The sequence below is a fragment of the Diuraphis noxia genome, unplaced genomic scaffold, assembly GCF_037042655.1.
Source record: "Diuraphis noxia isolate RWA-SAM2 unplaced genomic scaffold, SU_Dnox_SAM2 contig0002, whole genome shotgun sequence".
NCBI classification, from domain to species: Eukaryota; Metazoa; Arthropoda; class Insecta; order Hemiptera; family Aphididae; genus Diuraphis; species Diuraphis noxia.
Window position 1 is genome coordinate 40,146,694 of NW_028301712.1, and position 26,957 is coordinate 40,173,650.

Below are 26,957 nucleotides of genomic sequence, written 5' to 3' on the forward strand. Positions count from 1 at the left end.
ATGACTGCGATGGAACATTGGACAATTTAAAGGATAACCTAACTGGTATCCATCCTCTAGAGGATTCTGAAGATATAATCATTACTTTAGAAACTCCTATTCTTAATCAACAGCCATATGATTCAATAAATTCAAACAGCAGAGCAGATGTCACTGGCTGGGTCATAAAAAAATTAAAAAAATAACAAAAAATTGCAATAATTGTATGACAACTATAAAGTCAGATGTAGTTTTGAAGGAACATAATATGGTGATTCAAGCCTGCATGTATGAAAACTGTAACTTACAATATCCCAATGAAGAAGCTATGAATATTTTTAGTTACATTATACAAATGTTTAATTTTAATTTCAATAAATTTGTGTACAATAAGAGTAACTTAAAAAAATCTCTTAATAAATCACTTGTTCAGTATTTACCATTCAACTATTTAACTTGTCCTTATCATGATTTAACTGATTTATTTATAACGACAACCACTAATTTGCTAATTTATTCTTATATAAATCATATCAACCGAATACTAACTAAAGGTGAAAAATGTAATACAACTGATCCAATTATAAAAAATGCTTTTGTATATCATGACAAATTTGCTAAAAAAAAAAAAAATGTTATTGAGACAAAATGTTAATTATGTTTAATTAATTATAATATTATATTAACTTATGTAGGTAATTATTATTAATTCTAAAATATATTTTGTAATTCATTTTCTTATGTGTATCTAATTATTATAAATAAGAAATAAATCAATTATGTTTAACAATTATTTTGTGTTTTATAATTTAAAGTGTAAACCATTCTAAAAATATATCAAATAAAATGATATAATATTATAATGAATAATAATAATAACTAATGGATAATAATCGATAACATTAGTATCGATGGTGTGAATTATCGATATTATAAAAATCGAAACTATTGATTTTTAAAACTTGAGACAACCACGAGGAGCGCTAGGACAGAACGGTGTATCAAAACGTGCTGTGGGAGTTGCCTTTCTATTTAATCATTTTTCTATGGATATAATAGTGGAGTTTATTCTTTTATTTTGCGATACAATAATTATAATTGACGTATGGAATAATATAAATAGGTACAAATTATTATTTGAGTTTACAAATTTATGGTTATTATTGCGTCTACGTTTCGTACACATAAAATATTAATAACGAATTATGACATTCATGTAGTATCGTGGCAGTCCACTCCGACGGTAAATGCATTTGCTTGGAAAATTTATATTCCACTGCATGACTTTTCATAACTGTCGGATTTGTGTTCTTTGATCTTTTTTTCTTTCTTTTATTTTTATACTTTGTTTTATCATCTATTCACGGATAATCCAGAAAAATGGGCTGAAATGTACCTACCTACTCTCTTTTTTCTCTCACCATTTTGGGATATAGTGCTGTATAAGATTTAAAATCATGCAAGAGGACAGGCTGTATCAGTATTGTATAAATAGTAATATTATCTGGCACCCGGGACGTTAAAGCTATAACCGATATGTATCATCGGACTGACGGGGAAAACGAAAGGTTCTCCACCACACTATACATATTATACAAATTGAGCTCAAACAACATCGAGTGGTTTGCGCAGAAAATATAATACATAATACCAGATGGCAGATGTACTAGTTAAAAAAAAGAAACTCAGAAAACATCATCCTTGGCGCACCAAACCTTCGCTCTGTGTACAAAAACCCTAAAGATTTACCAACAGATTTCATGGTTATTATTTTCTTTACATTTTTACGATTTTAAACAATACCATATTACCATAATACAGTCCATCGTCCGATAAGACCGGTGATTTAACACGTTTCAAAAAATCTTCTTTAAATTTTAACTGAATCAGGAATACGGTTCATGTGTCTTATAGATAAAACCCTGATGCCATCAACTTTATGACCTCTAGTCGTTTGCCGTATAATATTCTCATACGTTCAAGTATAAATGATTCGCAATAAAACTCGTATTTAAGCGGATGGTCTAGAATTGCTGAGGGATTAACTGCTGTCATAACTACTCGGACGTCATTATTTATTTAACTCTCTCTAACAAAAAACAAAAAACATATAACCTAAAAACTAGAGCACATTAACATTATACTTTACAAACTATAATATTATCCTGTATTCCAATTATAAAAATATTTGCACTTAGGACTATACATGCTAAATATTATCATATAAAATACATTAACCTATTACCTATGAAATAAATATAATATGGACAATGAATAATGTTCCGATTTGATCGTAAATATATTTCAGAATATTAGAATTCCTCGGCTAATTATAACTAAATAATTTTCAAATAAAAATATGCTTCTAACTTCAATCAAAATAAAAAATATATAGTTAGATCGTCCATAAGAAATATAGTTGATAAATATCGTGACCATTTTATTTTATTTATGTTCTCATTAGGCATCATAAAAATCGGAATAAACAACTTTGTAAGTTAAAAAATGTACAGTTTTTTGTATGATATTCTATTTTATATCACTGATAACTAATGCTTGTCCAATTTAACTGTTAAAAAACATATTTGTGTTGATGGTTTGATAACAGCATGTAACGTTTAGTCGACTATATCAATCAATCATTATAATTGTTGAATGTGTTATAGCTGTGGTCCGTATTCTATCTTATTTGAAACTTTGACACTATTATTAACAGTATTCTTCACACTATTTCAATTCTCGTCTTTAGCAACTATACAAAAATATATTGTATGCTTTACTTTGAAATTTTATGAATTAATGTGTGAATAAAATAAAATAATTTTAAATTAAAATTAGGTTTTGTGAGTGTATCTTGTAAATATATACATATATATTTTAGTATAATAGGATTTAGTTTTCATTTTTATTTTTATCTGTACTTTTTTTAAAATTATTAACTAAATTGAAGTGGTAACGATTTTTAAAACGATTATAAGCCTACGTATTATAGTTTGTAAAATTTAGTTTATTGTAAAAAGTTTTAAATCATATTCCAAAGTATCACTCATCATTCTGTATAGTAAAAAACAACATACCTACTATATCGTATGTTCATTATAGAATTGTTACAGTTATAAACATAAAACTAAGAATATATAATATTAACACTTATGATCAATTATATATAAGGTTAATATGATATAATAAAAAAAATATAATTTATAAGATAATAATTTTAAAAAAATTAGTTTTTTCTTTACAATGATATGATTAATGTTATAGTCTGATACTTATAATCAAATTATTTATAAATTAGTCTGTGTACAGATATTTTTAAAAATAAAATAGGCTAGGATAGCAAAGTCAAAAAATAGATGTGTGATTTTATTACAAAATAAAATAAGGAATTTAATGAAAAATTGTGTGACTGTAACTGTCATTATAGAGATCACTTTTATATAGACATATTTTCAGCGATACCTATCACGAGCAAAGTTGTACGCGGGATCCAAATAATGTTCCATACGTAACCATAGGTTTTCGGAAATTAACCCTTGACTGGTATTTCGAAATTCCGTTTTGGCGTTCACCATCGTAATACATAGGTACGTTTGTAGTGTGGTAATTACGGTGCGATTTATAATGCTGCCGTGTGTGTTCGCACACACATAAAATAATAATATAATACAGCTATTATTATACGGACGCGTATTTTAAATGTTACTGTTTGGGGACCAGAAAGAACATATTCATTAAAACCACGTTATATTATTGCGGGATTATAAATCAAGAGCGACGCAATATTTTCCGTAGGGCCGAACGGTTTACTGTAGCAAACAATGGGACGAGTTACAGTCGTATGATATGTTATTATGTGTACAATATGAGTTATTACATTTTTCGTATTTCGATTCGACCCATTTCTACACAGTAGTACACGTAGAATTACATCGCGACTTGTTGTTTTCGGATAACGATATCATAATATCACCGAAACAACATATTATTATTATTATATTATGTAACTATATAATACGCCTTTATTACGTATTTTAAAGAACAGAAAAAATTATGATCACACGATTTATCGTACAATCTACAATCATTCGTGAATATCGCCCATTGATATATTTTATTGTGAGAGGTAAAATGACTTGCGATAATAGAGTAAAAAAAAAAATTATAGTAAAAAAAAAACCGTTTCGTGCATGCGATGAGATATAAATAAACGGATAATGATCATCGTCTTCAGATGCAAAAAATATGTAGTCTCTGAAGCTGCTCGCGGGCGTTTCGACGATGCTGACAGCAGTGCAATTATTACACACACACATACACCTAATTTATCACCGTAGTCGATTGTTTACAATGCATATAGCATATTGATGATATAGTTAGTAGTAATTTCCATTTTTCACTTGGGTGCATGAAAAACGCATCGCCTGCTAGTATTCTGGATAACATCACAGAGGAACTGAAATGTTCAGTGAAAAATTATACTTGAATCAGAAATCGGTTCAATAAATATATATTGTATCATATTATCATGCAGTATAGTTGCCTAGTTATACTCTTTGATCTATTATTGTTACTTCCGAACACTTGTAACAATGTATTCTAAAATATTCATAATGGAAATTATTCAAAAATGATTAATCACGCATGTTTAAGTACGAATACGTATAGGCTATAGCGTCTAAAAACATTGTCTTGAGGCATTTACCAATGGTCGTACAGGTATGGATTACTATGCAATATATGTGACCCACCGACACTTAATATTATAGATTGGATAATTATATAAAAAAAAAAACATAATTGTTTTCTTATTCATAATAAGCAATTAACTACCTAGTCATAGTTAAAAAGTCAACCAACATTCTATTATCCGATTATCTGAGCCACTTAAGTATATCTAGCACGATACAGAATATTAATGTATAGATTATCAATAATTTTTTCAATAGGTATTAATATCAAAATTATTCAATCAAATTTTGAATTTAATTTTCCTAAATATAAAAAAAATAGTAACAATTAAACTTTTTTAAGTTTTGAATATGAATGATAAAATAAGAATAATTCGAATGTTGTAAAATGTTATTTTACTATCAATACAAGATTTTGTATTATAATTTGTATTATACATATTATTATGTATGATAAGTTATTATAAATAAGTAAAGATAAAATTTAATCAATGTCAGTTTTAGGATCCGAGGAAATTTCTTATTATATAGTAGTTATTTAATATATGTTAAAAACATATAACTTATAATATCCAGTAAACAAAAGAAAATATTAAAAATGTAGTGTGCTTAAAATAAAAAATGACAACTCAGATATTTTGATTTCAGAAAAGCAATATCAAGGTTTTCGACACAAACGAAAATAAATCAATATTATCTCATTAACGGGTTTTACGATGATGAAAGGTTTATTGGGCCTAAGTCATATATTTAATTTAGAGTACTCAAAATATAATCACATATTTTGTTTTATGCAAGACTAAATTATTTCATTACTGTACACTGGAAGATATTTGTTAGTTCCTAATAGTATAATTTATTTAATACCTATATATCTGTCTTGGAATTAATTAATTATAATTATTTTGACGTTTATGCATACGTATTAAAAAAAGTAAAATATAAATATAAATGTATCAGAGCCATAGAACTAACTGAACAAAATGGGAAAAATACAAAGTCCTTCTTAATAGCCAGCGATTCCCTTAGTTATACCCTAGCTATACAAAACCAAGGGACATCAAATGAAATAATAAAAAACATACAAGAAAGAGCCTCTTCCCTTGCCCTCCGTTCGGTAACCTTCCTGTGGATTCCTGCCCACAAAAACATACCAGGAAATGAAAAATCTGAGGTGCAACTAAAGAAGCCACCGCCAACATCAATATCCCCAAAATAAACCTTTCATCTTTCAAGGACACTTAAAACCCGAAACGCCTTAAAAAGTAGCAAAAAGATTTACCAACGACTCTGGGACCAGGAACTGAACAACAAATTATACCAAATAAAACCTTTTCTGTCACCTAACCCGAATCCTCCCTCAAGTACGAGAAGACAACAAGTGATATGGACACGGATGAGAATTGAACACACAAACATCACACACGTCCACTTAATGAGAAGAGAACCGAGACCAAACTGCGAACTCTGCAACAACGACCCGATTTCCACAGCACACCTACTCCTAGAATACCCTAATTTAACCGAACAAAGAAAAATTTTTCCACACCTAACATTAAGAGATATTTTAAGTATAGACAATTTTAACTATTGAATAACATTCCTTAAAATAACCAATATATATAATAGAATCTAAATAGTTATATATTATTGTTACCTATACCATCATCACTATAATACTTGTACTATACTGTATTTCCTTTATTTAAATAATTTAAATATTAAGATGATTGTAAATAACTTGTAAACATGTTTTTGTTCCCGGCTAACGACTTTAATGTTGAAGCCGTATCAATAAATAATAAAAAAAAAATCTATCAGAAAAACAACTACCTACCTACCAAAAAATTATTTTTATCCAACTTTAATTGTAGGTTAGTAGTACAAATATTAATCAATTTATAATTTTAATTTGATTTTAAATAAGGGGACTATATCTACTGTACTTATGTACAACAATAGGGTTAAGACGTGAATTAGTCAGTTTAACGCCTTAGTCCGCCCAATTTTAGTGTATTTACTTATCAAAGCACCCTAAAATGTATGTCACTAAATTCAAATTAATATAGATAAGACATTTTCAAACAAACATGACTAAAGTACCGTATAGTTATATAATATAATATTAAAATAAAAAGTTTTGTTTAAATTTTAAAAATATCGCCGCTATTACCTATATTTCCTCTTTTTGAGTAGATGCAGGCACATAGATTAAACACATAGGCGATGAAAAACCTATTATTGCATTTAATTGGTCAGCTGTTAAACATTGATTTCGAATACCAACGCTCCTAATCGAAAACAACATTGATTTAAGTATATCATATAAAAAAAAAAAAAACAATTTTTATATTTTCAACAATAATGTTATTCGAGAAGTGTGTATAATAAGTACATTGAAATGTCTGAATTAATGCGTCAATTGTATTTGCGCAAATCTGGATTTAATGAACAAAACATTTCTCGTTCAACCGATGTATAACCAGGGTTGTTATTTATATTGTGATAAAGTGCTGATGGATTTGTAGATTATTATATTAATTTAAGAAAAGCTTCTTTTAACTTTGTGGTGGTATAAGTAGAAAATGAAATTGTAAAGACGTGTTATTCCGAGTGCAATAGAAAATATATTCGGATAAGAACCGACAGCACATTGTATAAACGAGGTGAATGACTGTATTGTTACATCAAAAATCTTGGAATGAAAAACAAGTAATTATTCATAAATAAACTGTATTATAAAAACTGTTTTTGTAATTTCCGACAACAATATTATCCGAGTATTCCGAGATTGTGCGTTTTGTTGATCGTAACAACACGTTATAAACTCCTATAGGATCTGGTCCTTAATAGGTTTTTATTCTTCAGTTTCAGTAAAAATCCATATTGATCATTATAATATTATGCTGATTAAATGTGACTATGTAGTAGGTACTTACTATGTGTTCCATTTTTATCTCTGAAATCGCGGTAGAAATACATTTTTTCAAATCGTTAGAATTATTAAATATTACATAAATATTCGACATAAAAGAAATTAAGTAGGTTTTGTTTATTTTTATAATTTTAGGAATGTTAATTTTTATTATTTAATTGTGATTGATCGTGGAGCCATTCACTGCGCCATTAAAAAACTTGAAGATTGAAGTAGTTGTCATTTCAGTTGTTCAATTACAGACGAAGTGATAGCAAATTATGTCAGTTCGTAAAATGTATTGAATACAAACATTAAGTCAATTATTTCATATTTAATAACTATATTTAAATTAATTGTTTTATGGGCAATGTATAGAATTAAAAATAATATTTTTTCAACACTTTTTTGTGACAAAATTAATCCTACTCGCAAAATAAATCCTACTATTTCATCCTCGATAATAAAAACAATTCTTATGGATAATATAGATAGATGCCTACTTCGAGGCTGTTTTTTAAAAAATTTGTTGAAAATATTTTATTTTCAGATTAAAATCGTGATAAATTATTTTTTACCGTAATATTTTTACATTCAGTGAACTGCAATAATATGTTATTAGTCTTACAATATTGTTATAATATGTATTATATACATTAAACGAATAATAATTTGTAGGTATAATATTATGTGTATGACGATTTATTTATGACCACTGCCTCAGGTATTATTTTAAAATTTATTCACTATTATTTTTTGAGAAAAACGGCGTAACTACCTATTATGCCACTAATGGTGAAAAAATTCGAGCGATTAAAGTTTGACAGATTTAAAGACGACCGGACTGAATGATTTCTGTATTACTTCTGCTGCACTTTGAATGTAATTTTAGTTATCTTCTAAATATTTACATTTTAGGTTAGTTTTGGAATACGTATTACAATATTATTCAGTCATCTATAGATGGTTTTATTTCTATGTTAATCAAAAAGTACAAATTCAAGTAGACGTTATAATGGCGTTGGTGCAGTGTTTATACGGCATACTAAATGTATTATTGTAATGTAGAATAACTTTCCCTTATCTCGATTCAGTATATAGCACTTTGCGGGATTTGTTAAACAGAAACAGCTGTGTTCTAGAATGCATTTGAATGTCAAGATGGAATCAGTTAAGAAGAGTGCATTTATTTCATAATATCATGTATGACATATGTGCCATTTGAGATTCTTCTAGGTGGTGTTTCCCGTTGATTTCGATCATAAATATGGTCGGTTTCGTTTCACGTCTACGCGGATTTTATTGTTTGTTGTTCAGCCGCTTGTTATGTGTAATTTTCTCTTTCAGAGCTACTCGTTTTTTACTTTATTTAGCCCATTAGAACCAGTATATAAATAGTGTCGCGGAAGAGCTCTAAAGTTAGGTGATAACGTAAATTTTTTCAAATATATGACGTGAACAAGTATAAAAACTATATACATATCTTGTCTGATATATGTATATATTTTTTTAAACGCAATAAAAATAAAATATAAGATGGTCTTTTTTCTATGTACAAGAATGTGATGCGTGAAAATGTCTTTTAAAAATTGTATAAGGTGTGAAACTTAAATGCATTTAAAAAAGTATAATATGGCTGAAGATTGAACTTAGATTGTATTTTAATGATGTAAAATTGTTACATTTTCAATATGGAGAAAGAAAATTGCAATAAACTAGGTGGGCACTATTATAAACGATGATTTTTATAATGCAGTTTATTTAAATCCGTATTTTCCAATACAGTATGATTTGATTTATTTCAGAACAATAAAAACTGTAGAGATTCAAAATTTTGATTAAACTTTGTACCTATAATCTTTGAGTGCTTTAAGATTAAAATCATGTTATCGGACAACACTAAAAAATAAGGTGTTCCGACATAATGTGATACAATTCATTGTAATGATACATTTGGGTAGATTTTGGATTGTATCAGGAGCAATAATGTTTATATATTGTTGTTTATTGGAAACACATTTATTGTCTAAATTATGTTTGTTTAATATGTAGTAAACAACTATAGACCATTTGTATATTGAAATGGTAGTGTAAATTAAAGACTGTTTTATTGATTTTAAAAGACCCATTTTTTAAATAGCTTTGAATGAAATGATTAATTTAGAATATTATCCAAAATACATACAATTTTTGTTTTTAGATTTTAACTTTGTTTTAAGATTTCGAATAATGTGTTGAGGGTTGGTATGAATGTTATAACAATTCAGATTGGACTTAAAATTGCCTGAACAATGAATTTGATTTATTGCCACATAAAAATGTTTAGGTTTAAATAATAATACTTGGCAGACAAGCATATAATAATGTAATTATCAGTATTAAAAATTTTTATTTATTTTTATTTTTATAATAATTATACAATATATACTTTTTAGCATAATGAGTATAAGTGATAAGAGACAGAATAAAAAAAACAAAAAAAAAACATGGTATTCGTGATTAAGAAGCCACCTACTAGTGACTCTTTGCGTGATGGGAGATTTGGGAAGAAAAGTAATAATATTTTTATTTATTTATTTCATTTTTTTTTTTCGGAGAGGGAGAGTTGGAGTGATTATTGTAAGAGATCTCTGCACTATCTCCTTTTCAGTCGACGGCGAGGATTATCAAGAAGTGTTAATTTATTTAAGTTATTGGTTAGTGGGTTATTATGGTTTGCCAGACGTGAGAAGAATCGTTTGTAAAATAATACAGATTCCTCTTCTATTGATTTAATATTTAGATCGCTGTGGAGTGATATATTTGAAATGTATGGCGGAGCGTTAGTGAGTTGACGTAGAGTGATATTCTGATAAGATTGTATGTTTTTTAGATTTCTTGGCCGCGCCCCAGAGTTGAAGACCGTAAGTCCAGATTGGTTTTAAAAATGTTTTATAAATTAGCAGTTTATTTTTTAAGCTTGTGTATTTATTATTTGAAAGCATAGTTTTGAGCATACGAGTACGAGAGTTTAAAATTAATCTTTTGGATCTGATGTGTGGATTCCAGGTCAGTCTTTTGTCTAAGATAGTATTAAATACCTAGTATTAAAAATTAAAAAAAAAACACTGGTTCTTCATTTGTAAGCAAAAATAACTTTAATCATCAATTATGATACCTTAAAACACTAATAATTCGTATTGTAATTTGTTACAAGTACTCATGTTAGTAAATGATAAAAATTAAATATAATATGCTTTCAATATTACATTGTAAAAATAACAGTAAAACAATGTAACATTTGTATAAAATAATTAATTAATATTTTGGATTCTAAGACGTGGATTAAGAAATGTATTAGTTTTACAAGGAACAGTATTATTATTTTTTGCTTGTTATTTTGTTTTAAACCAGAAAATTTATTTCAATCTTTAATTTTGGAAGTGATTCCTAATAAACAAATTCATCTAATTTGAGATTAAAAATAATAAAAGTCACATCAATTTTCTTAAAAATTGATAAAACCTTATTAAAATAAGTAGTAGTTGAATAGCGGAAATATTTACGACACACAGGTTTTTGGCATATTATTCTGTTTTGTATTTTTTTATTAAACTCAGATAGGATTAATATTAGGTTTAAAATAAAATAATTTGTTTGCTATTGTATTCAATAGGACTTAGAGCTTCAAAAAGGTTGTCTGGAAATCCTAGGCTACTTAATTTTTGTAATTATAATTTTGAAAATTGGACCTTAATCTGACCGGCGAAATATTCTCTTCTTAAAAATTAAAGAGATTAAAGAAAACTGATTATTTTACTAGGCGTGAGTTTTTCAGACACACAGGATACAACGTATTTAGTATAAAAATGTTTTGGTACAATTTTTTTAAAGCGTTTAAAGTTAAATTGATAACTTATTTAGATATTGAAATTAAAAATAAATAAATGTCCTTCTTTGATTTTAGTTATTGCTAATTTTGTTCTACATTTTTTACATGTACATTAACCAAATAAAATTGCCAAACTATCGACCAAATATTACACATCAATATACGTAATACAGTATACATATTTTTTAGTTTACATAAAAGAAGGAAAAGAAAAATATTAATCAATTGCTTGACATTTTTCACCATAAAATCTATTATTATTTTCTTTACACAATGACATTTTTAATATATTTAATCTAATTTTAAGCTAAGTATTTATACTATCTACGGTATTGAACTATAAGTTAAATACGATATTTTTCATCTTTTCGTAATAGTTATTTCAGTTTACTAAATCAAGAAAATATTAGTAAATTATGAGTACAAGAATTTGTAAAGATAATGGAATACAAAAAACATATAACATGTTCTAAACTACACTTAGATATAGATGCTGATCAAGCAGTTTCCTTCGATCAGAATTTTTGTATACTACAATTTATCATTAAATTATAATTTAACACATCCATTACAGAGAAGTCACTTTAAGTTACTCAATACCAACTGATGAGGTACTTTCAAAAACTTCTATGTTGCCAAGCGAGTTCTTAATATTTTGTTTTAAATTAATTTAATTCTATAATATTGCGTTTGAGTTAATTTTATATAACATAATAATTCACATAGTACTCCATCATAACCGCATTGTATTTTGAAGAAATTTAAAAGCTGTGTTAGTTATAGCTCCCTCGATAAAGTAGTACCGAATGCACTGCGTTAAGCTTATATTGGAATATTTTTTCAAAGTTTTTACGTTGAGTTGATACATAATCGTATGCTTTAAACGTTAGCTTATTATATTTAAGTTAAGAAAAACCTATAAAATATTAATCTTTAAGTTTTTCATAGTAATGTTATTACTATATTTTAGATGAATTGTAATATCTGAGTAAAAAATAAATAATATACATAAAAGGTGAAGTGTATTGAAAAGTTGCCTAAAAGTACTAATTTATTTCATTCAGTTTTGATGAATAGATATTGTAAAGTAGAAATCACTACAAAAGTTTCAGAAAATGATTGAATCCGTTTTTCTTTTCAATTATTTTTAATTTTAAAGCATACATATATATCCCTATACTTATTTTATATATTCGATAAAATAAGTAAAAAATGAATAATTAAAATTTTTCTTTGGACTTTTGTCTAAAGTTGCACAAATATATTATATATTATATTATACTATATAAATTATAATTATAAAATACTAAAAGAGTATTTTATTAATTTTAAATGAATACATTTAAATTATTTATGTAATCATCATTAGGTAATTTTATTGAAGAATATACAGAATGTAACATGTCTATTTGAATAATGGTGGTGCTATGCATCACGTGGTCATGTTAAATAATGATAAAATACAGGGTGTCCCACAGAGATCTGACATTCTGACAAATGAAATAACTTTGGTTTTAATCAATATTTTTAAAAAATTTCTTTTAAATATAATTCATATACACTTGCGCTACATTTTTATTTTTTATTTTTTAATACTGGAAATAAAAAACCTAAAAATTGATAAAATTTTTTCGAAATATTCAATATAGCCAATTTGTAAATCTGACTTTCATAAAAATGTATGTGGTAAAAACACTTATTTAAGTCAAATGGCTGATTTTTTAAAACATTTTTAAATATAAATATTTTCGTTAAGTACCTAAATTACGATCTAGTTTATGTTAGTAACCTTATATAGTTTCAAATAATAATAAAGTTTTTTAAAAATATTTTATAAGAACATTTTTAAATAAGTGCATGTTAAAATCTATTATTATTTTTATTGTACTTATTTTAATAATATGTGATGTATAAACTATAAATTACTACCTAATGAAAATATTGATATTTAAAAAAATTTAAAATATCAACCTTTTGACTTATATAAGTGTTTTTACCATATTAATTTTTCTGAAAATCAAATTTACAAATTGGCTATATTGAATATTTCGAAAAAAAAAATTATCAATTTTTAAGTTTTGTATTTTGAGTATTAAAAAAATAAAAAATAAAAAATGTATTCTAAAAATGTAGCACAAGTGTCCATGGATTATATTTAAAAGAAATTTAAAAAATATATTAATTAGAACAAAAGTTATTTCATTTGTCAGAATGTCATATCTCTTTGGGAAACCCTGAATATTGATTATTTACTTTTTAGTGATAAAAAAACACTGATTATTAAGAAATAAATTTTCATTTTAACAAACTTTGAAAATTGTTTAAAAACCAATGACGTAACCAAATTAAAAGTTTTAAATGACAAGATTGTTTTTAAATACTCATTTAAAAAATACCTATCTTGTATTATAACAAACAAATTTATTATAAAATTTTAATTATTTAATTTATTAAAAAAAAAAAAAATAAAATGTAAAGTATAAAAATTATAGTGCAGAGCTCTAGAGATAATTAAAAAAAAAAAACTTAAAAATATTGAATAGAAAAAATGTTTTAGCATTAGTAAAATAGACCTGTCACACTCAGTATATATTTTTAGATTCTGAGCGGAACGATAAATGTATTGATTTTACCATGATGTGTGTTTTTATTTTTTTGTGTCTTTCATCACGTTTTTGGGCAGTAAAAGTGCCTCGATTTATGACTTCAGTACCTCGTTCGATCAGAAAGTGAATCTAGTTGGTACTTTGGGGGGTCAAAAGTAAAAAATTAGTAAAAAGTAAAAACAAACTAAAAATTAAGGGAAAAGCGGGAAATTTTACGCACAATCAGTTTTCGACAAAATCGATTTTGGTTTTTGATGTAACATTAAAACAAATGACCATAGATACATGCAATTTTCACCGAATGTTTATATAAGTATATTCTATCCAGCATGTAATTTTCAAAAATAACAATTTTCGACTTAAGTTGAACTATTCATAGGTATTTGAAATTTTTGATAATTATTAGTTTTTATTAAATTAATATCGATAAAAATGTATTTGTTGGGTAGAAAAGCTTGACAATTTAATACAAGGCTTCTAACACATTCTAATAATAGCAGTTGAAAAATAAAATAAATTCATAGTCACATTTATTTTTTATAAGCATTCAAAGTTTGAATTTTGACAAAATACATAAAAATTACAAAAATTTGCAAATTATTTTAAGCTAGAAATTCATAACAAATTTTCTTTTTAAATCTAAGATTTGAAAATTTTTAATACAAGATTCCTTACAAGTTTTTCAATCTTTATCATAAAAAAAATGTCTATCGCAAATTCAAATAAAATGTTTATGAGCATTTGAAATTTAAATTTTTACAACATTGGATTTTCACTGGATTTCATATTAAGCGATTTTTTTATTTTGGTGTAACTCTAAAACCAATGAGCGCAGATACTTGAAATTGTCACTGAATGTTTATATAGGTATTTTCTATAATTGATACAATTTTCAAAATATTTAGATTTGTTTTGAGTTGTTTACTGACATTTTAATTTTTCAACTTTTTTAGTTTTAGATTCTGAGCAGAGCGATGAATGTATTGATTTTATCATGATGTGTGTTTTTATTTATTTATTTGTGTCTGTCATCACGTTTTGGGGCAGTAAAAGTGCTTCGATTTTTGACTTCAGTACCTCGATCGATCAGAAAGTGAATCTAGTTGGTACTTTGGGAGGTCAAAAGTAAAAAAAAAATATTATTTTAATATATTTTTCTAAATAATTGGGATAAACAAACTAAAAATTAAGGGGAAAACGGGAAATTCTATAATATATCCTAGACAAATAAACCGTCTCCGCTGAGAATCGTTTTTCGTATACAATGATATAATATCATTGGATTCAAATTTAATTCCATCCATTACAGTAACCCACTTGTAATCTACTGTATAGCAGAGTGACATTCACGACTTACCCGCTTTTTAGAATTCGATTTACAAATTAAAGTTTACAATTTTTATTATGATGTATTCAAAATTCAAATTCAGTTCGTGAAATACTTAAAACTCTAGTATTAACTATAAATTGGTGGAGATGTATCTAACCGGGCTTAAGTAGGTACTCATTGGGAATAATCCGGTACCATCTATATCTTTAATTTTTTGTTGTATTACTAATAAGCCCATATCATGTACTTATATCCTTTAAATTACTTTGAGTGTGGTTATCGCTTATATTTTATTTATATTCTTTATTTTTATTTGTCATGACTTAATTTATAATTCTAATGAAGAATATTGAATGGATAAATTATAATTTAGGACAAATAAGTTTTTATAATAGGAAAATTACTTATATATAGGGTCCGGATTTCAATGCAAAGTGCATATTTTTTTGATTGATCGTAGACAATGCTTTCCAAGTAAAAAAAAAAAAAAAAAAAATCGTTTCATTTAACGAGTGTTTCAAAGCAAAACATTTTATTTTGCATTTTTTTTTTACATATTTCGGCGTTTTTATGTTTTAGGAGCATTTTTATCATTATTGGGTCATTTTTATGGTTTTTAATGCACATTCGTTTAATATACTATAGTACCTATCTATGTTTAGAATGAATAATATTGCCCCAAAACATATAGCAGCATCAATTCAATTTTTCCAATGTTTTTTCATTAAAGTTATAAATATATTTTAATAATAAATTCCAAATTGTATAAAAAACAAGTATAAATTGCATTTTTAAGGTTATTTTTGAGGTAAAATACATTTTTTAAGGTTATTTTTGGCTATTTTTTAGAGCATATTTGTATGGTTTTAAGAGCATTTAAATCCGGGCCCTACTTATATATTACCATTTCAGTTATTTTCCTTATTTTAATATTACACGATCGGATTTTTTCTAGGTAGCCAGGTAAGTATTTAATTTTTTTATTTTGTGTTAATTTTTATTATTTTATTTAAACATCAAAACTTTAAATAAGTGGCCACCGCGTTTTTCATTATTTTTTTTCTATGCCTACTTAGCCACGTTTAATACATTATAATCAGTATTAACGCCTGAACATCGTGATAGATTATTTTTAATGATACTATATTATATAATATGGTATAGTGAAGTTATATTTATATGTTATATTTAAAATTTTATATTATTTATTTCTATAAATCAATGTATAATTTACAGTGGAGGAAAAATTGTTTCTTTTACTGTCTTTTATGGTACTGAAGAATTGAATTCATTATTAAGGCTCTTCATTTAAATTTTTTTGAAACAAGTTATACGGTTTATGATACCTCTGTTTTAATCATAAAATAGTTTCCCATTAAAAATTGTTTGTACAATCGATGGGTTGTAAATTTACACAAATGTCACGATAACGAATAATACAACGTCATATAATATATATTTTGTTAATTAAACAAAAAATTTGTCAGTTTAATAAATAAAATAATTGTATTCATATATTTGAATACCTATGGTAAAACTTGAGGATTGTGGATATGGAAGTTTTTTTTTTAAAGTAGCAGTTATTTCCCAAAAAGTATATTATTTTGTATTGGTCCATATGTTGATGTCTGAAGTATTGTAATAGTAAAAATGTCATAAAACCATAATACCATAAAGGTAAAAGCTTTCCTTACAATAACACGATGTTTATCATTATAGGCATTAGAACAAAAACAATTTGCTGGTCATGTATTCTTAAAAGGTACATTTACAATGTACATTTTTATAACATAGTTGTAAACAAGTGGTTCTCGTGGTAAACGACGTCTGGATTTTATGTATTACCGTTTTTTTTTACATTTGGCTAAATTTCAAACCTTTTATCGAGTAGGTACATCGAGTATTATGTTACACCCATAAACGACGAGAGGCCCCGGATAAGACATAATCTCAAGACCCTAAAATTAAAAATGTTTAATCCTGTTTATAGAAAATATTGTTAAACTTAATGCTATTTGGATATTTTAAAATAAAATAAGGAATAAACGGTTGAATTAAAAACTTAAAAAAATGGATAGGTAACTATTAATCCATCCATTGTTAAAAACTAAAATTCACACATTTTCATAAATAGGGCTCGGATTTCAATGCATTAACATCTTTTTTAGGATGTCTTACGTGACATGCGTTATGCTTTTCAAGCTAAACATATGTTTCAAGTACTCCGTGTTCTAATTATAAAGGTTTTTTGCATTTTTAGTTGATTTTATATTATTTTATATTATTTTTTAGGCTATTTTTGACCTATTTATCATATTATGACTAAAAAAATTTACCTCATTGAAACATAAGTGGTGCTCCATAGTAGTATAGTACTACGTAATATAAATTATTTTCATTTTGAACTAATCCAATTATCCGATTTTATTATAAATTTATTTTAAATTAAATATTTAAACATTTTTTTTTTTTTTTGTACAGTGTAATATATTTTCATTTTATAATAATAATTTGAATTTATTTAATAATGCATTTTTGAAAGGGCATTTTTTTGATATTTTTAGGGCATTTAAATCCGAGGCCTACACTAATAACCATCTTTCAATGGCTTATACTACAGTGGATTAAATTTAAATTTGTTGTATATTTATATTGTATAATCATCATTGATTAAAAATTAATCTTCCTTGATTTGTTTTAACGTAATACTTAAAAATATGTTGCTAGTAAATGTTATTTTTATTTAATTAATTCTTTTATATTTATCCTAACTAATATAGGAAAAGATAATTTAATGGTGATCATTATCTTTTATTTAAATTTCTACTTTGATTTATGATTATATACTTTTACTTAACATTAGTTTTTTTAAAACCGATTTAACGTTATCCCTAGTTATGTTCATGGTCTATACTTAAAAAATAATTTTTGAAATAATTTAAGTATTGATTTTAAATTCTCGTAAATTTGATTTCATATAGGTATCAAACAATATGAAATGTACCTACCTAAATAGCTAGATACTTCTATAATTTATTTTGCTTTCTTTTTAAGAAATACAATTTTAGATAATTCAGTCGTATTTATCGAAATAACTATTTTTGTTATTTATTTATTAATGAAAAACCTATCATATTTTTGTTATATGTACATTATGTATATTTTAAAGAACATTTACAACAACAATTTAATTAAGATTTTCGTGAATTTATATTAGATTGAGTGCGAAGCATTGAAAATATTATCCAGTGCGCAATCCCCTGGACAAATCCCCCACTTGCTTTAGATAGGACGAGAGACCCTCGTCTTTGAATTTATACTGTGTATTATGGTATTATATACTTTAGTTATTACATTTAACTAAACTTTTTCATTTTCGAAGATAAACAATATCATATAGTTGATACAGTATACATGATATTATTTTATGTAAAACATATACGTGTGTAAGTAAATATAAATATCCAAAATATATATGACCTAATGCTCACAAACAACTTTCATGTGAAACATTTTGTAATACATTCGAATTAGTTCAACATGTAAATCATGTTTAATTGATAATGTATCTACACAAAATATTTCGTAGTATTGACTGCGTTTATATTCTATTAGTGCCAATGTAATTGAAATCGTATTTATCTGAGTTAAGTATTGTAGTGCATGAAATTTTAATCAGTCGATGTATATATAGATTATTACTACTCGCCTTCTCGGCAATCTATAATGTCAGTATATTGTACCGAGTAAAATAAATTAAAAAATGATCAATTAATGTATCATCTAAACTAATCATTCCAAAAGGATTTAAAATTCCAATTTATTATTTTTGAATGTAAAATAATTTTGTTTGTTTATTATTTTCATACATTATATAGTTTTACTATCATATACATTTACATTTAATATATAAATAATTATAATATATCAGTCTCATAATTAAATTTTAGAAAAGATACGATATTTCCTATTAAACTACCAAATTTTATAAAAAATATATTCTTTCGTTGAAATATAAAATAATGTTTTATTTTTGATTTTGAATTTATATGGAAATAAATAAAAACAGATAAATACTTTATAAGCAGTAAGCATGTACAATATTGACAACATATTATAAGCTTAACAATGTTGAAATTTCACTACAGACAAAAAAAATATTTCAATGTTATTCTTGATAAACTTCTTATCTATCCACACACATACAAATGTACCTATAGAGAATTCTGTGTGAAATTCTTAAAAACCTTAGAGATATTTTAATAACCTGAAGGTATTTGACATAAATCGCTGTAATTTTTTTAACCTGCATAAGGACTTTATTACAAATGGGTTTGTAACTAAAAATTTTTCCCATTCGCTTCATTATATATAAATAAATTTAATTTGAACGAAATCCTTTTATACATTCCGAGAATCCTGGATCTCCTATAAAATATTATAATATTATAAACGTCACGACGACATTAATTTCGCTTAGGTGAAATATTTTGTTAGGACACACAAAAAAATGCTTTGGTTTTTATTTCTCCTTTCCCCCTTTCTAAATAGTATTATACGACAAGTATGAAGTAGATTTAAACTTCAATATTATTCTAATTTAATACATAATTATATTTTAGTATTCTGTATTATTATATAAATGAAAATTTTAGTTATTGTGAGTATTAAATACAAAGTAGAAAGTAAAGTTGTCATGATAAGAATATTTTTTAAACTGAAACGTAAAAAAAAAAATAATAATAAGAACGTTAATCATATTCTTATCAAAATAAAGTCTATTTATTTATTAAAATCGGCTGAATGCTGGATAGTTTAAATAATTAAATAGCACATTTCCATAGTATATCATTATGTTAGTACTTTATCTACCATCAATAATAAATATAATCCTATCGTAGACATTAAATAAATTGTAATTAAAAATGACAAACAGTAAATATAAAAGTTTTATTTATGGTGATAGTATTCTTCGAATCAATTAAACGTACAAAAAAAAAGATCTACGTCAATTTTTTTTCTCATGTCTTCCACGCTTTCAGATAATTTCATCCGAATATTTACATATAATTAGGGCTAGGATTTATATGCAATAAAAAATGATTAAATATGCATTTGGTTTATTAAAAATATGCAAAAATCTGCAATAAAAATATGCTTAAATAAACCAAACAAATATTATTTAAAAAACACATTTTCTATAAATTTTTTTAAATACAAATTCGTAAAAATAAATATGTTAAACACTTAAAACATAAAACATAAAAAAAATTCTAAGATCTTAAAATCTCTAAAATATTAATTGATATAAAATTGATAAAGCTACTCAAATTAATTACATGAAACAATCACATGATGTTTTAAATTTTCAAAAATGATCGATCTTCTGTTTGACCTTAGTATGTTTTTATATTTGCTAAAACTCCGTTCGACATCAAATGAAATAATTTTTGCTTATTTAAATTTTGTAACTTTCCCAGGAGTTAGATTTGGAAAATCTTCATCAACATCGTTGCCATTTAAAATATTACGTATCGTAGACATAGCTTTTAGCCCGGTATTTTTTTCTAACACATTTTTATATTTTTTGTGGATTTTTTCAGAGATTGGTCCTTTGTTTTGGCCAAGTTTAGATTTGGTGTTTTCAACGATTTCCAAATTGTAATGAAATATAATATAAAACATGCACTTTTTGTGTTTTTGTAGTCGAAATGTATAAAAAAAATAATTTTGTTCAAAATATGCAAAAGTATGTATTTTATCTAAAATATGCAAAAATATGACAAATAAAAATATCACCATTTACCTCAGCAAGGGCTAATTCGTGGACATTACTTACAAAATAAGTAATCAGAAGTTGCAAAAAAACATACCAATGCATATAAATCCTAGCCCTACATATAATTATGTGTTATTATAAATATATTTTATGGTCTGATACAAGGTAGCTGGTGCTTTATGTTGTTAGTATTAATATATTATGTATTATAATTAGAGGTGAATTAGTAGTACATATAATGTATGGATGGCATTATTAATGATGATTGAATGTCAACTTTACTGTGCGAAATGACAGACAAATAGACAGTTGTACATACCTAGGAAAATGGTGTTTTAATTGTACGTATATATTTGCGTCGCGTCGTCGGTAATAATATCTTGGTCCGGTGCTTGTCATTGTATCACCCGTTGTCAGCCAATGTGGCGCCGACGGAAATCGAAACTGGGAAAATATAATATTATTATAGGAACGTTTCGAGCAAAAGCACTAATAATTCAGAAATCTGAATTACAATATATCAATACAAACGTGTATAATATGGTTTGTACCTATTGCTATTAAATTATAGTTGGCATCCGAACCACAACATAATTATAGTTTAATTACCACCAATAACCCTGTGTAGTGTGTATATCATACAATCTGTGCAGCGTAAATACCTGCAGTTCATCTGCACATGATGATTATAATAATAATACTATGTCATTCGTGTCATACGCCTTTTTCTCGGTGATTTTTTTTAAATATTACGATAAATGTATTTTGGCAAGCCAATTTGGACTTATCTTGAAGGTCTAAGAGGCAGGACATTGGCTTAATACGACATGCTGATAATAATAATATTAATTATCACTAAAGTTCGGAGTTTTGTGCAGCTAACACTTAAAAACATGTAATCAAAATGTTAAAATGTGCAAAATCGTGTAAAAACAAAATTTTCATTATAGATACTTCAAATTTTATTTTCAATACTATTTTTTTAATAAAATTATTATTATTTTAGTTAGCATTAACTACTTATTAAAATACGAAATTAAAATTAATAATTAATTTAATTTAAATAAAATAATAATAAACTGACACTATGTATATAACTTACATTACAATATTTTATTAAAATGTCTGGTTTTTGCGGATAGACTGTACCTAGTACTGTATGTGTATATGTAATCGATAATTTATCGACTATAGTAGTAGTCGTTATCTTTATTATGTCGTATTATATCGATATATATATATATATATATATAATTAAATTATATAAAAGTCAAATACTAACTTAATTAAACCTTATTTATATTATTATTAAACTTCATTGTAAAAATTCTTTATGTACATAACTACTTAATCTAATAAATTGTAAGGTGATAACGATGATGTTGATGCTGTAACAATTAAACAAAAAAAAGTCCAATATATCATATAACTATACATAATATAGCAATGATAAAAATAATACAAAAATATTTGTACAAAAGTACTATTTAGAAAATTTTTATCAAAAAACTCAAAACGTGCAATTTTGTGCATCATAAAATTTTCTTTTATTTAATTTACATCTCTTGATTTGGATTTGTAGCTTGTTTTTGTAGAATTTAGAACACGCCATAAAAAAAGATGCAATAACTCGGAAATCTGGTCTTTAATTATCACTTATTAACTTAGAAGTATATACCTACACATGAATCGTAGGTGTGAATAAATAGATTTGTGGAATAAATGGCTCACAATTAATCTAATTTTTTTTAAGAATATAATTTTTTATAGTGATATTAATAACATATGTATATATAAACGGCAAATATTTCAAACACCATTTAATATATAATAATATAATTAAAATAATATTTTTTTGTTTTAAAGATCTTAGTTGTTAATAATCTAATAATCTTACTAGTAAGAAAAACTTATGTACCCTACGAAATTTTTTCCATCTGTTTTATTCACGAAAAAAAATTTTATCATGCATAAACCTAAAATAAACTAAAAAAGTAAAAGATTTTGGATAAGTAACACGAAATTAGAAGCAAAATTTGTACGTCTAGTAAATGTTTAATTGAATGTTTGGTGAAAATTTCACTTGTAATTCATAAACCATTACGTCTATCACCCATATAATCTAAAAAAAAAAACAATCGTGGAAATAACTGTGTCACGTTTTAAAACCCCGGTGGTCTGCTTGTAGCCGGGCCACATCATTGATCGCGTACGTTATACATAGACAATTCATTATGTTATGAATATACAATATTATACATATATAGTATATGATTTGGTCAACGGTAATACCTACCACCACCACAGCCACCAAACCTACACCTGCTTCGATAAATGTGTTCACCCACCGAGCTATCCGTTCTCGCGTATTATTCGAACGCGCGTGGCGAATATAATGCGACTTATTGTGTGAGTCAATTTATGGTACCTTAATAATTATAATCGTCTTGTACATAAACTATTTTAAATTGAGTTTGTCTCGAACGTATAATGTCACACATTTGTATTCATCGAGTATACTATTATACACTTGGTATATATTATTGCAACGGTAACCTGTCTATATATACGATAACACACGCGCTCCCGAGAAAGCAATATCACCAGTATATCGTATAAATATATATACCCAGTAATGTATCGCGGGATCAAATAGAAGAAGAGCTAACACAATAAATGGTATATTATATCAGTTGGCAATCCATTGTTTTGTGTACCCTTGCTGCAATGTTGTAACACAGTTGTATTCGTCCGCACCACCGCCATCGTAAATCGATAACGTAATAAAATTAAAATTGTATATCAACGTTGTGATATTCTATACTTTAACCCCAGGAAACTTTGAATCAATTAAGATATGCTATATTATTAGAGATATACAAAATAATTTGCTGTGCTGAATCTATTATGCGATCGACAAATAATAACGTTATAAAGTATCACAATATTATCGGCAATATTAATAGTGCAGGTGGTTTAATTAATTTTCATATCAATCAAAACATAACCATATTGTAATGCATCTAGTCGAGAACTTTCGTTAACGTTAATAATATTGTTTATAATATTTCAGATGCTTTTATTACTTTTATTACACATTAGTGAATTATTATTTTTTGTATATTCGATGATTATTATACGTAGATTTTAATAAAATTTGGAATTTCAAAGAATTTGATGTTTTTAATTTTATATCCATTAACTTTGTTTAAAACACACTGGCAGCCTCCAAGAATCGTAATAACAAAATACACATTATTCCGATGTAATTAATTTTATATTTCCTGGTACAACTTTCAAGCATCAATAATGAAATGAATATGTATTAATAAAATTACATTGAATTTTTCTCCATTGACATTTATATGAGATTTTCAAGGGATTACTTTACAGACTAACCATATGCGGTTACCGTGGTCATTTATTGTTGGAACAGAAATCAGTACCAAGATGATTATAAAAAATTATTATAAAAATAATAATGCTAAAAATGTCTACCTGACCATAGTGAAATTAATTGATATTAATCGACAAAAATGTTTTGTACTCCAATTCAAATGTTGAAAAGTTTTAATTAATTTTTTCCCCAAACTAAAGTGTAACAAATTGCAAAAACTTTGGATCATTATGCATTTCTATAAAAAAAATAAAAAAATATACTTATGCATAATGTATAAAGTAAAATAAGATGGTACCATGGTTTCAATTTGTTATCAATCAAATACACGTGGAAGTGAAATTTCATCTCATGGTGATGTTTCATTTTTTTCTGCACCAATAAAATTCTGTTGTTTAACATAAAACGATGGTAAAAAAGATTCATACCTTAGGCAATAAAGAAAAATAGAGTATAAAAACAAAAAAATATCAATACAAACTATTACAAACTAACTATTGATTTATTTAACCATTTTTAAATAAGTTATCTAATCAAATTAGAGTCATAAAATCTTATTATGGGTTTTACACTATAAAATAATAATTACACAAAATTCCTGGTAAAACAAAAGTAACCAACCAACAAATACACAATATTATGGCATAACGCTTATCATGATTTGATTGCTATTAAAAATACATTTTTATGGTGTCGTGATTTATCTTAGTGTGTATAGTGTGTAGGTAAGTGTATAGGTACTTCTTTGATTATTATAATAACAAATATTACTTTCACTATGTGAACGTCAATATTGGAATCTTACGCTACCGATATCGCTCTATAAGATTTGAATTCAAATAATTCACTCTATTAGCAGAATAAATGCTTTACGCTGTTATTCATAGTGTATGCTATAGTTTCAATATATACTAAATCAATTATATTTTAAGAAATTATTGTCTTATAATGGAAGTTCTGTTGTCAAATCATTGTAAAACTGTTTGTGTATTTTGTACTTACTATTATACTACAATATAAATTTGAAAGATATTTTAAAACAATTATAATTAATTTTTTTAAACCGATCATCATTAAAACCAAGGCTAGCGTGAAGAATTATTCGTAGGTTCGTGTCAAAATAATAAAATGCTGACTTAAATATTTATTTAACCAACTTAAATTGAATGAGACATTTTTATAAAAACATTGTTATGTATTTATAGCTAATATTAAAAAAAGATTATATAATAAGATGATATAAATTTTTAATGAAATATTTTTTCAAACTAATATTTATGTCAAATAAAAATAAAATAAAATTAAATGTATTCCAGAGAAACTTTTTTAGTTACAATTTGTAATAAGATCTTCAAAATTTAAGTTGTCAACGATATCTTTGATTGGGCTTAAAATCAAGAGAATATTTAATCTATTTACTGCCATTGTTGTGTGAAGAAGTTTTTTTAATAATTTTTAATTTACTAAACGGACGTTCGTTAGACTCTGTTGTTACAGGAGTTGTAAAAGCTAATCGACAAAGTGAATTTGCTAAAGAACAAGAGTTTTCAACGGTTCAGAAATATTCAAAACGTTTTCCTATGTATTTTCATGTTTCTTTTTATGACGATGTATATCTTGACATAATATAGCAAACACAGTAAGAAATATAATAAATTATTTCAAAATCTTCAGTTCCGATATCATTTTTTATTGGTATGCTTAATATTTAAAATATTGGTTTAACTATTTTAAAACAATCACTTAAATTATTCATGGATTCATTAATTAACGTGTCCAATACTTCTTTAAATTCTTTCCTGTAAATTAAGTATTGTTAGTGTATAAGAATTAAAACAATGTTTTTCAGTAAATATTGCTATTTGTGAAACCTATTAAAATCTACATTATAATCAATATGAAGTTTTTTAGCGAGTATTTCAGCACTAGTTATAATACAATTAATTTGAGACATATCTTTATTTATTTATTTTAAAGATTTTATACGAGACTTCAACACAAGTTTTTTGTTTCAGTTAACACTTTCATTTGATACATAATATATTCCATCTCATAAATACTTCTTTAAATTAAATGATAATATTTTTATTCAAGACTTAAAGTTTGAACTCGTGTTTTGTTGTTTATATTTGGATCATTAATTAATTATTGTAATACGTCTAGTATATATTCAAAATTTAATCCTAACAGCTTTAATCGATTCAAGACACGCAATCCACCGCGTCATCGATAAATTAACGTAATTTTAGTTTGATATCGACTTCCAGTAATTTATTGTTGAGATAAAAATAACGCTTAATGCTTGGAATAAAAAAATTATATATATATATATATATATATGGACATTTCCACACTGAAAAAAAAGACTGATTGTGAATTTGTGATGCTAA

General features: G+C 25.6%; 1 protein-coding gene across 7 annotated transcripts in view; it reads right to left on the bottom strand.

The window, feature by feature from the left end:
• The window catches only part of LOC107164943 (uncharacterized), a 201,504-nt gene that overhangs the window by 54,275 nt on the left and 120,272 nt on the right, over nucleotides 1–26,957 (bottom strand). For 3 of the 7 annotated variants that reach the window (XM_089220177.1, XM_015512969.2, XM_015512968.2), the window contains exon 3: nucleotides 21,490–21,614. The exons of 3 other annotated variants lie outside the window; for them this stretch is intronic. The gene's annotated coding sequence lies outside the window, so the exon portion shown is untranslated. Of the gene's footprint in view, nucleotides 1–21,489; nucleotides 21,615–26,957 lie in introns of those variants that run through there. One more of the 7 variants, XR_016190374.1, reaches the window with a different exon arrangement.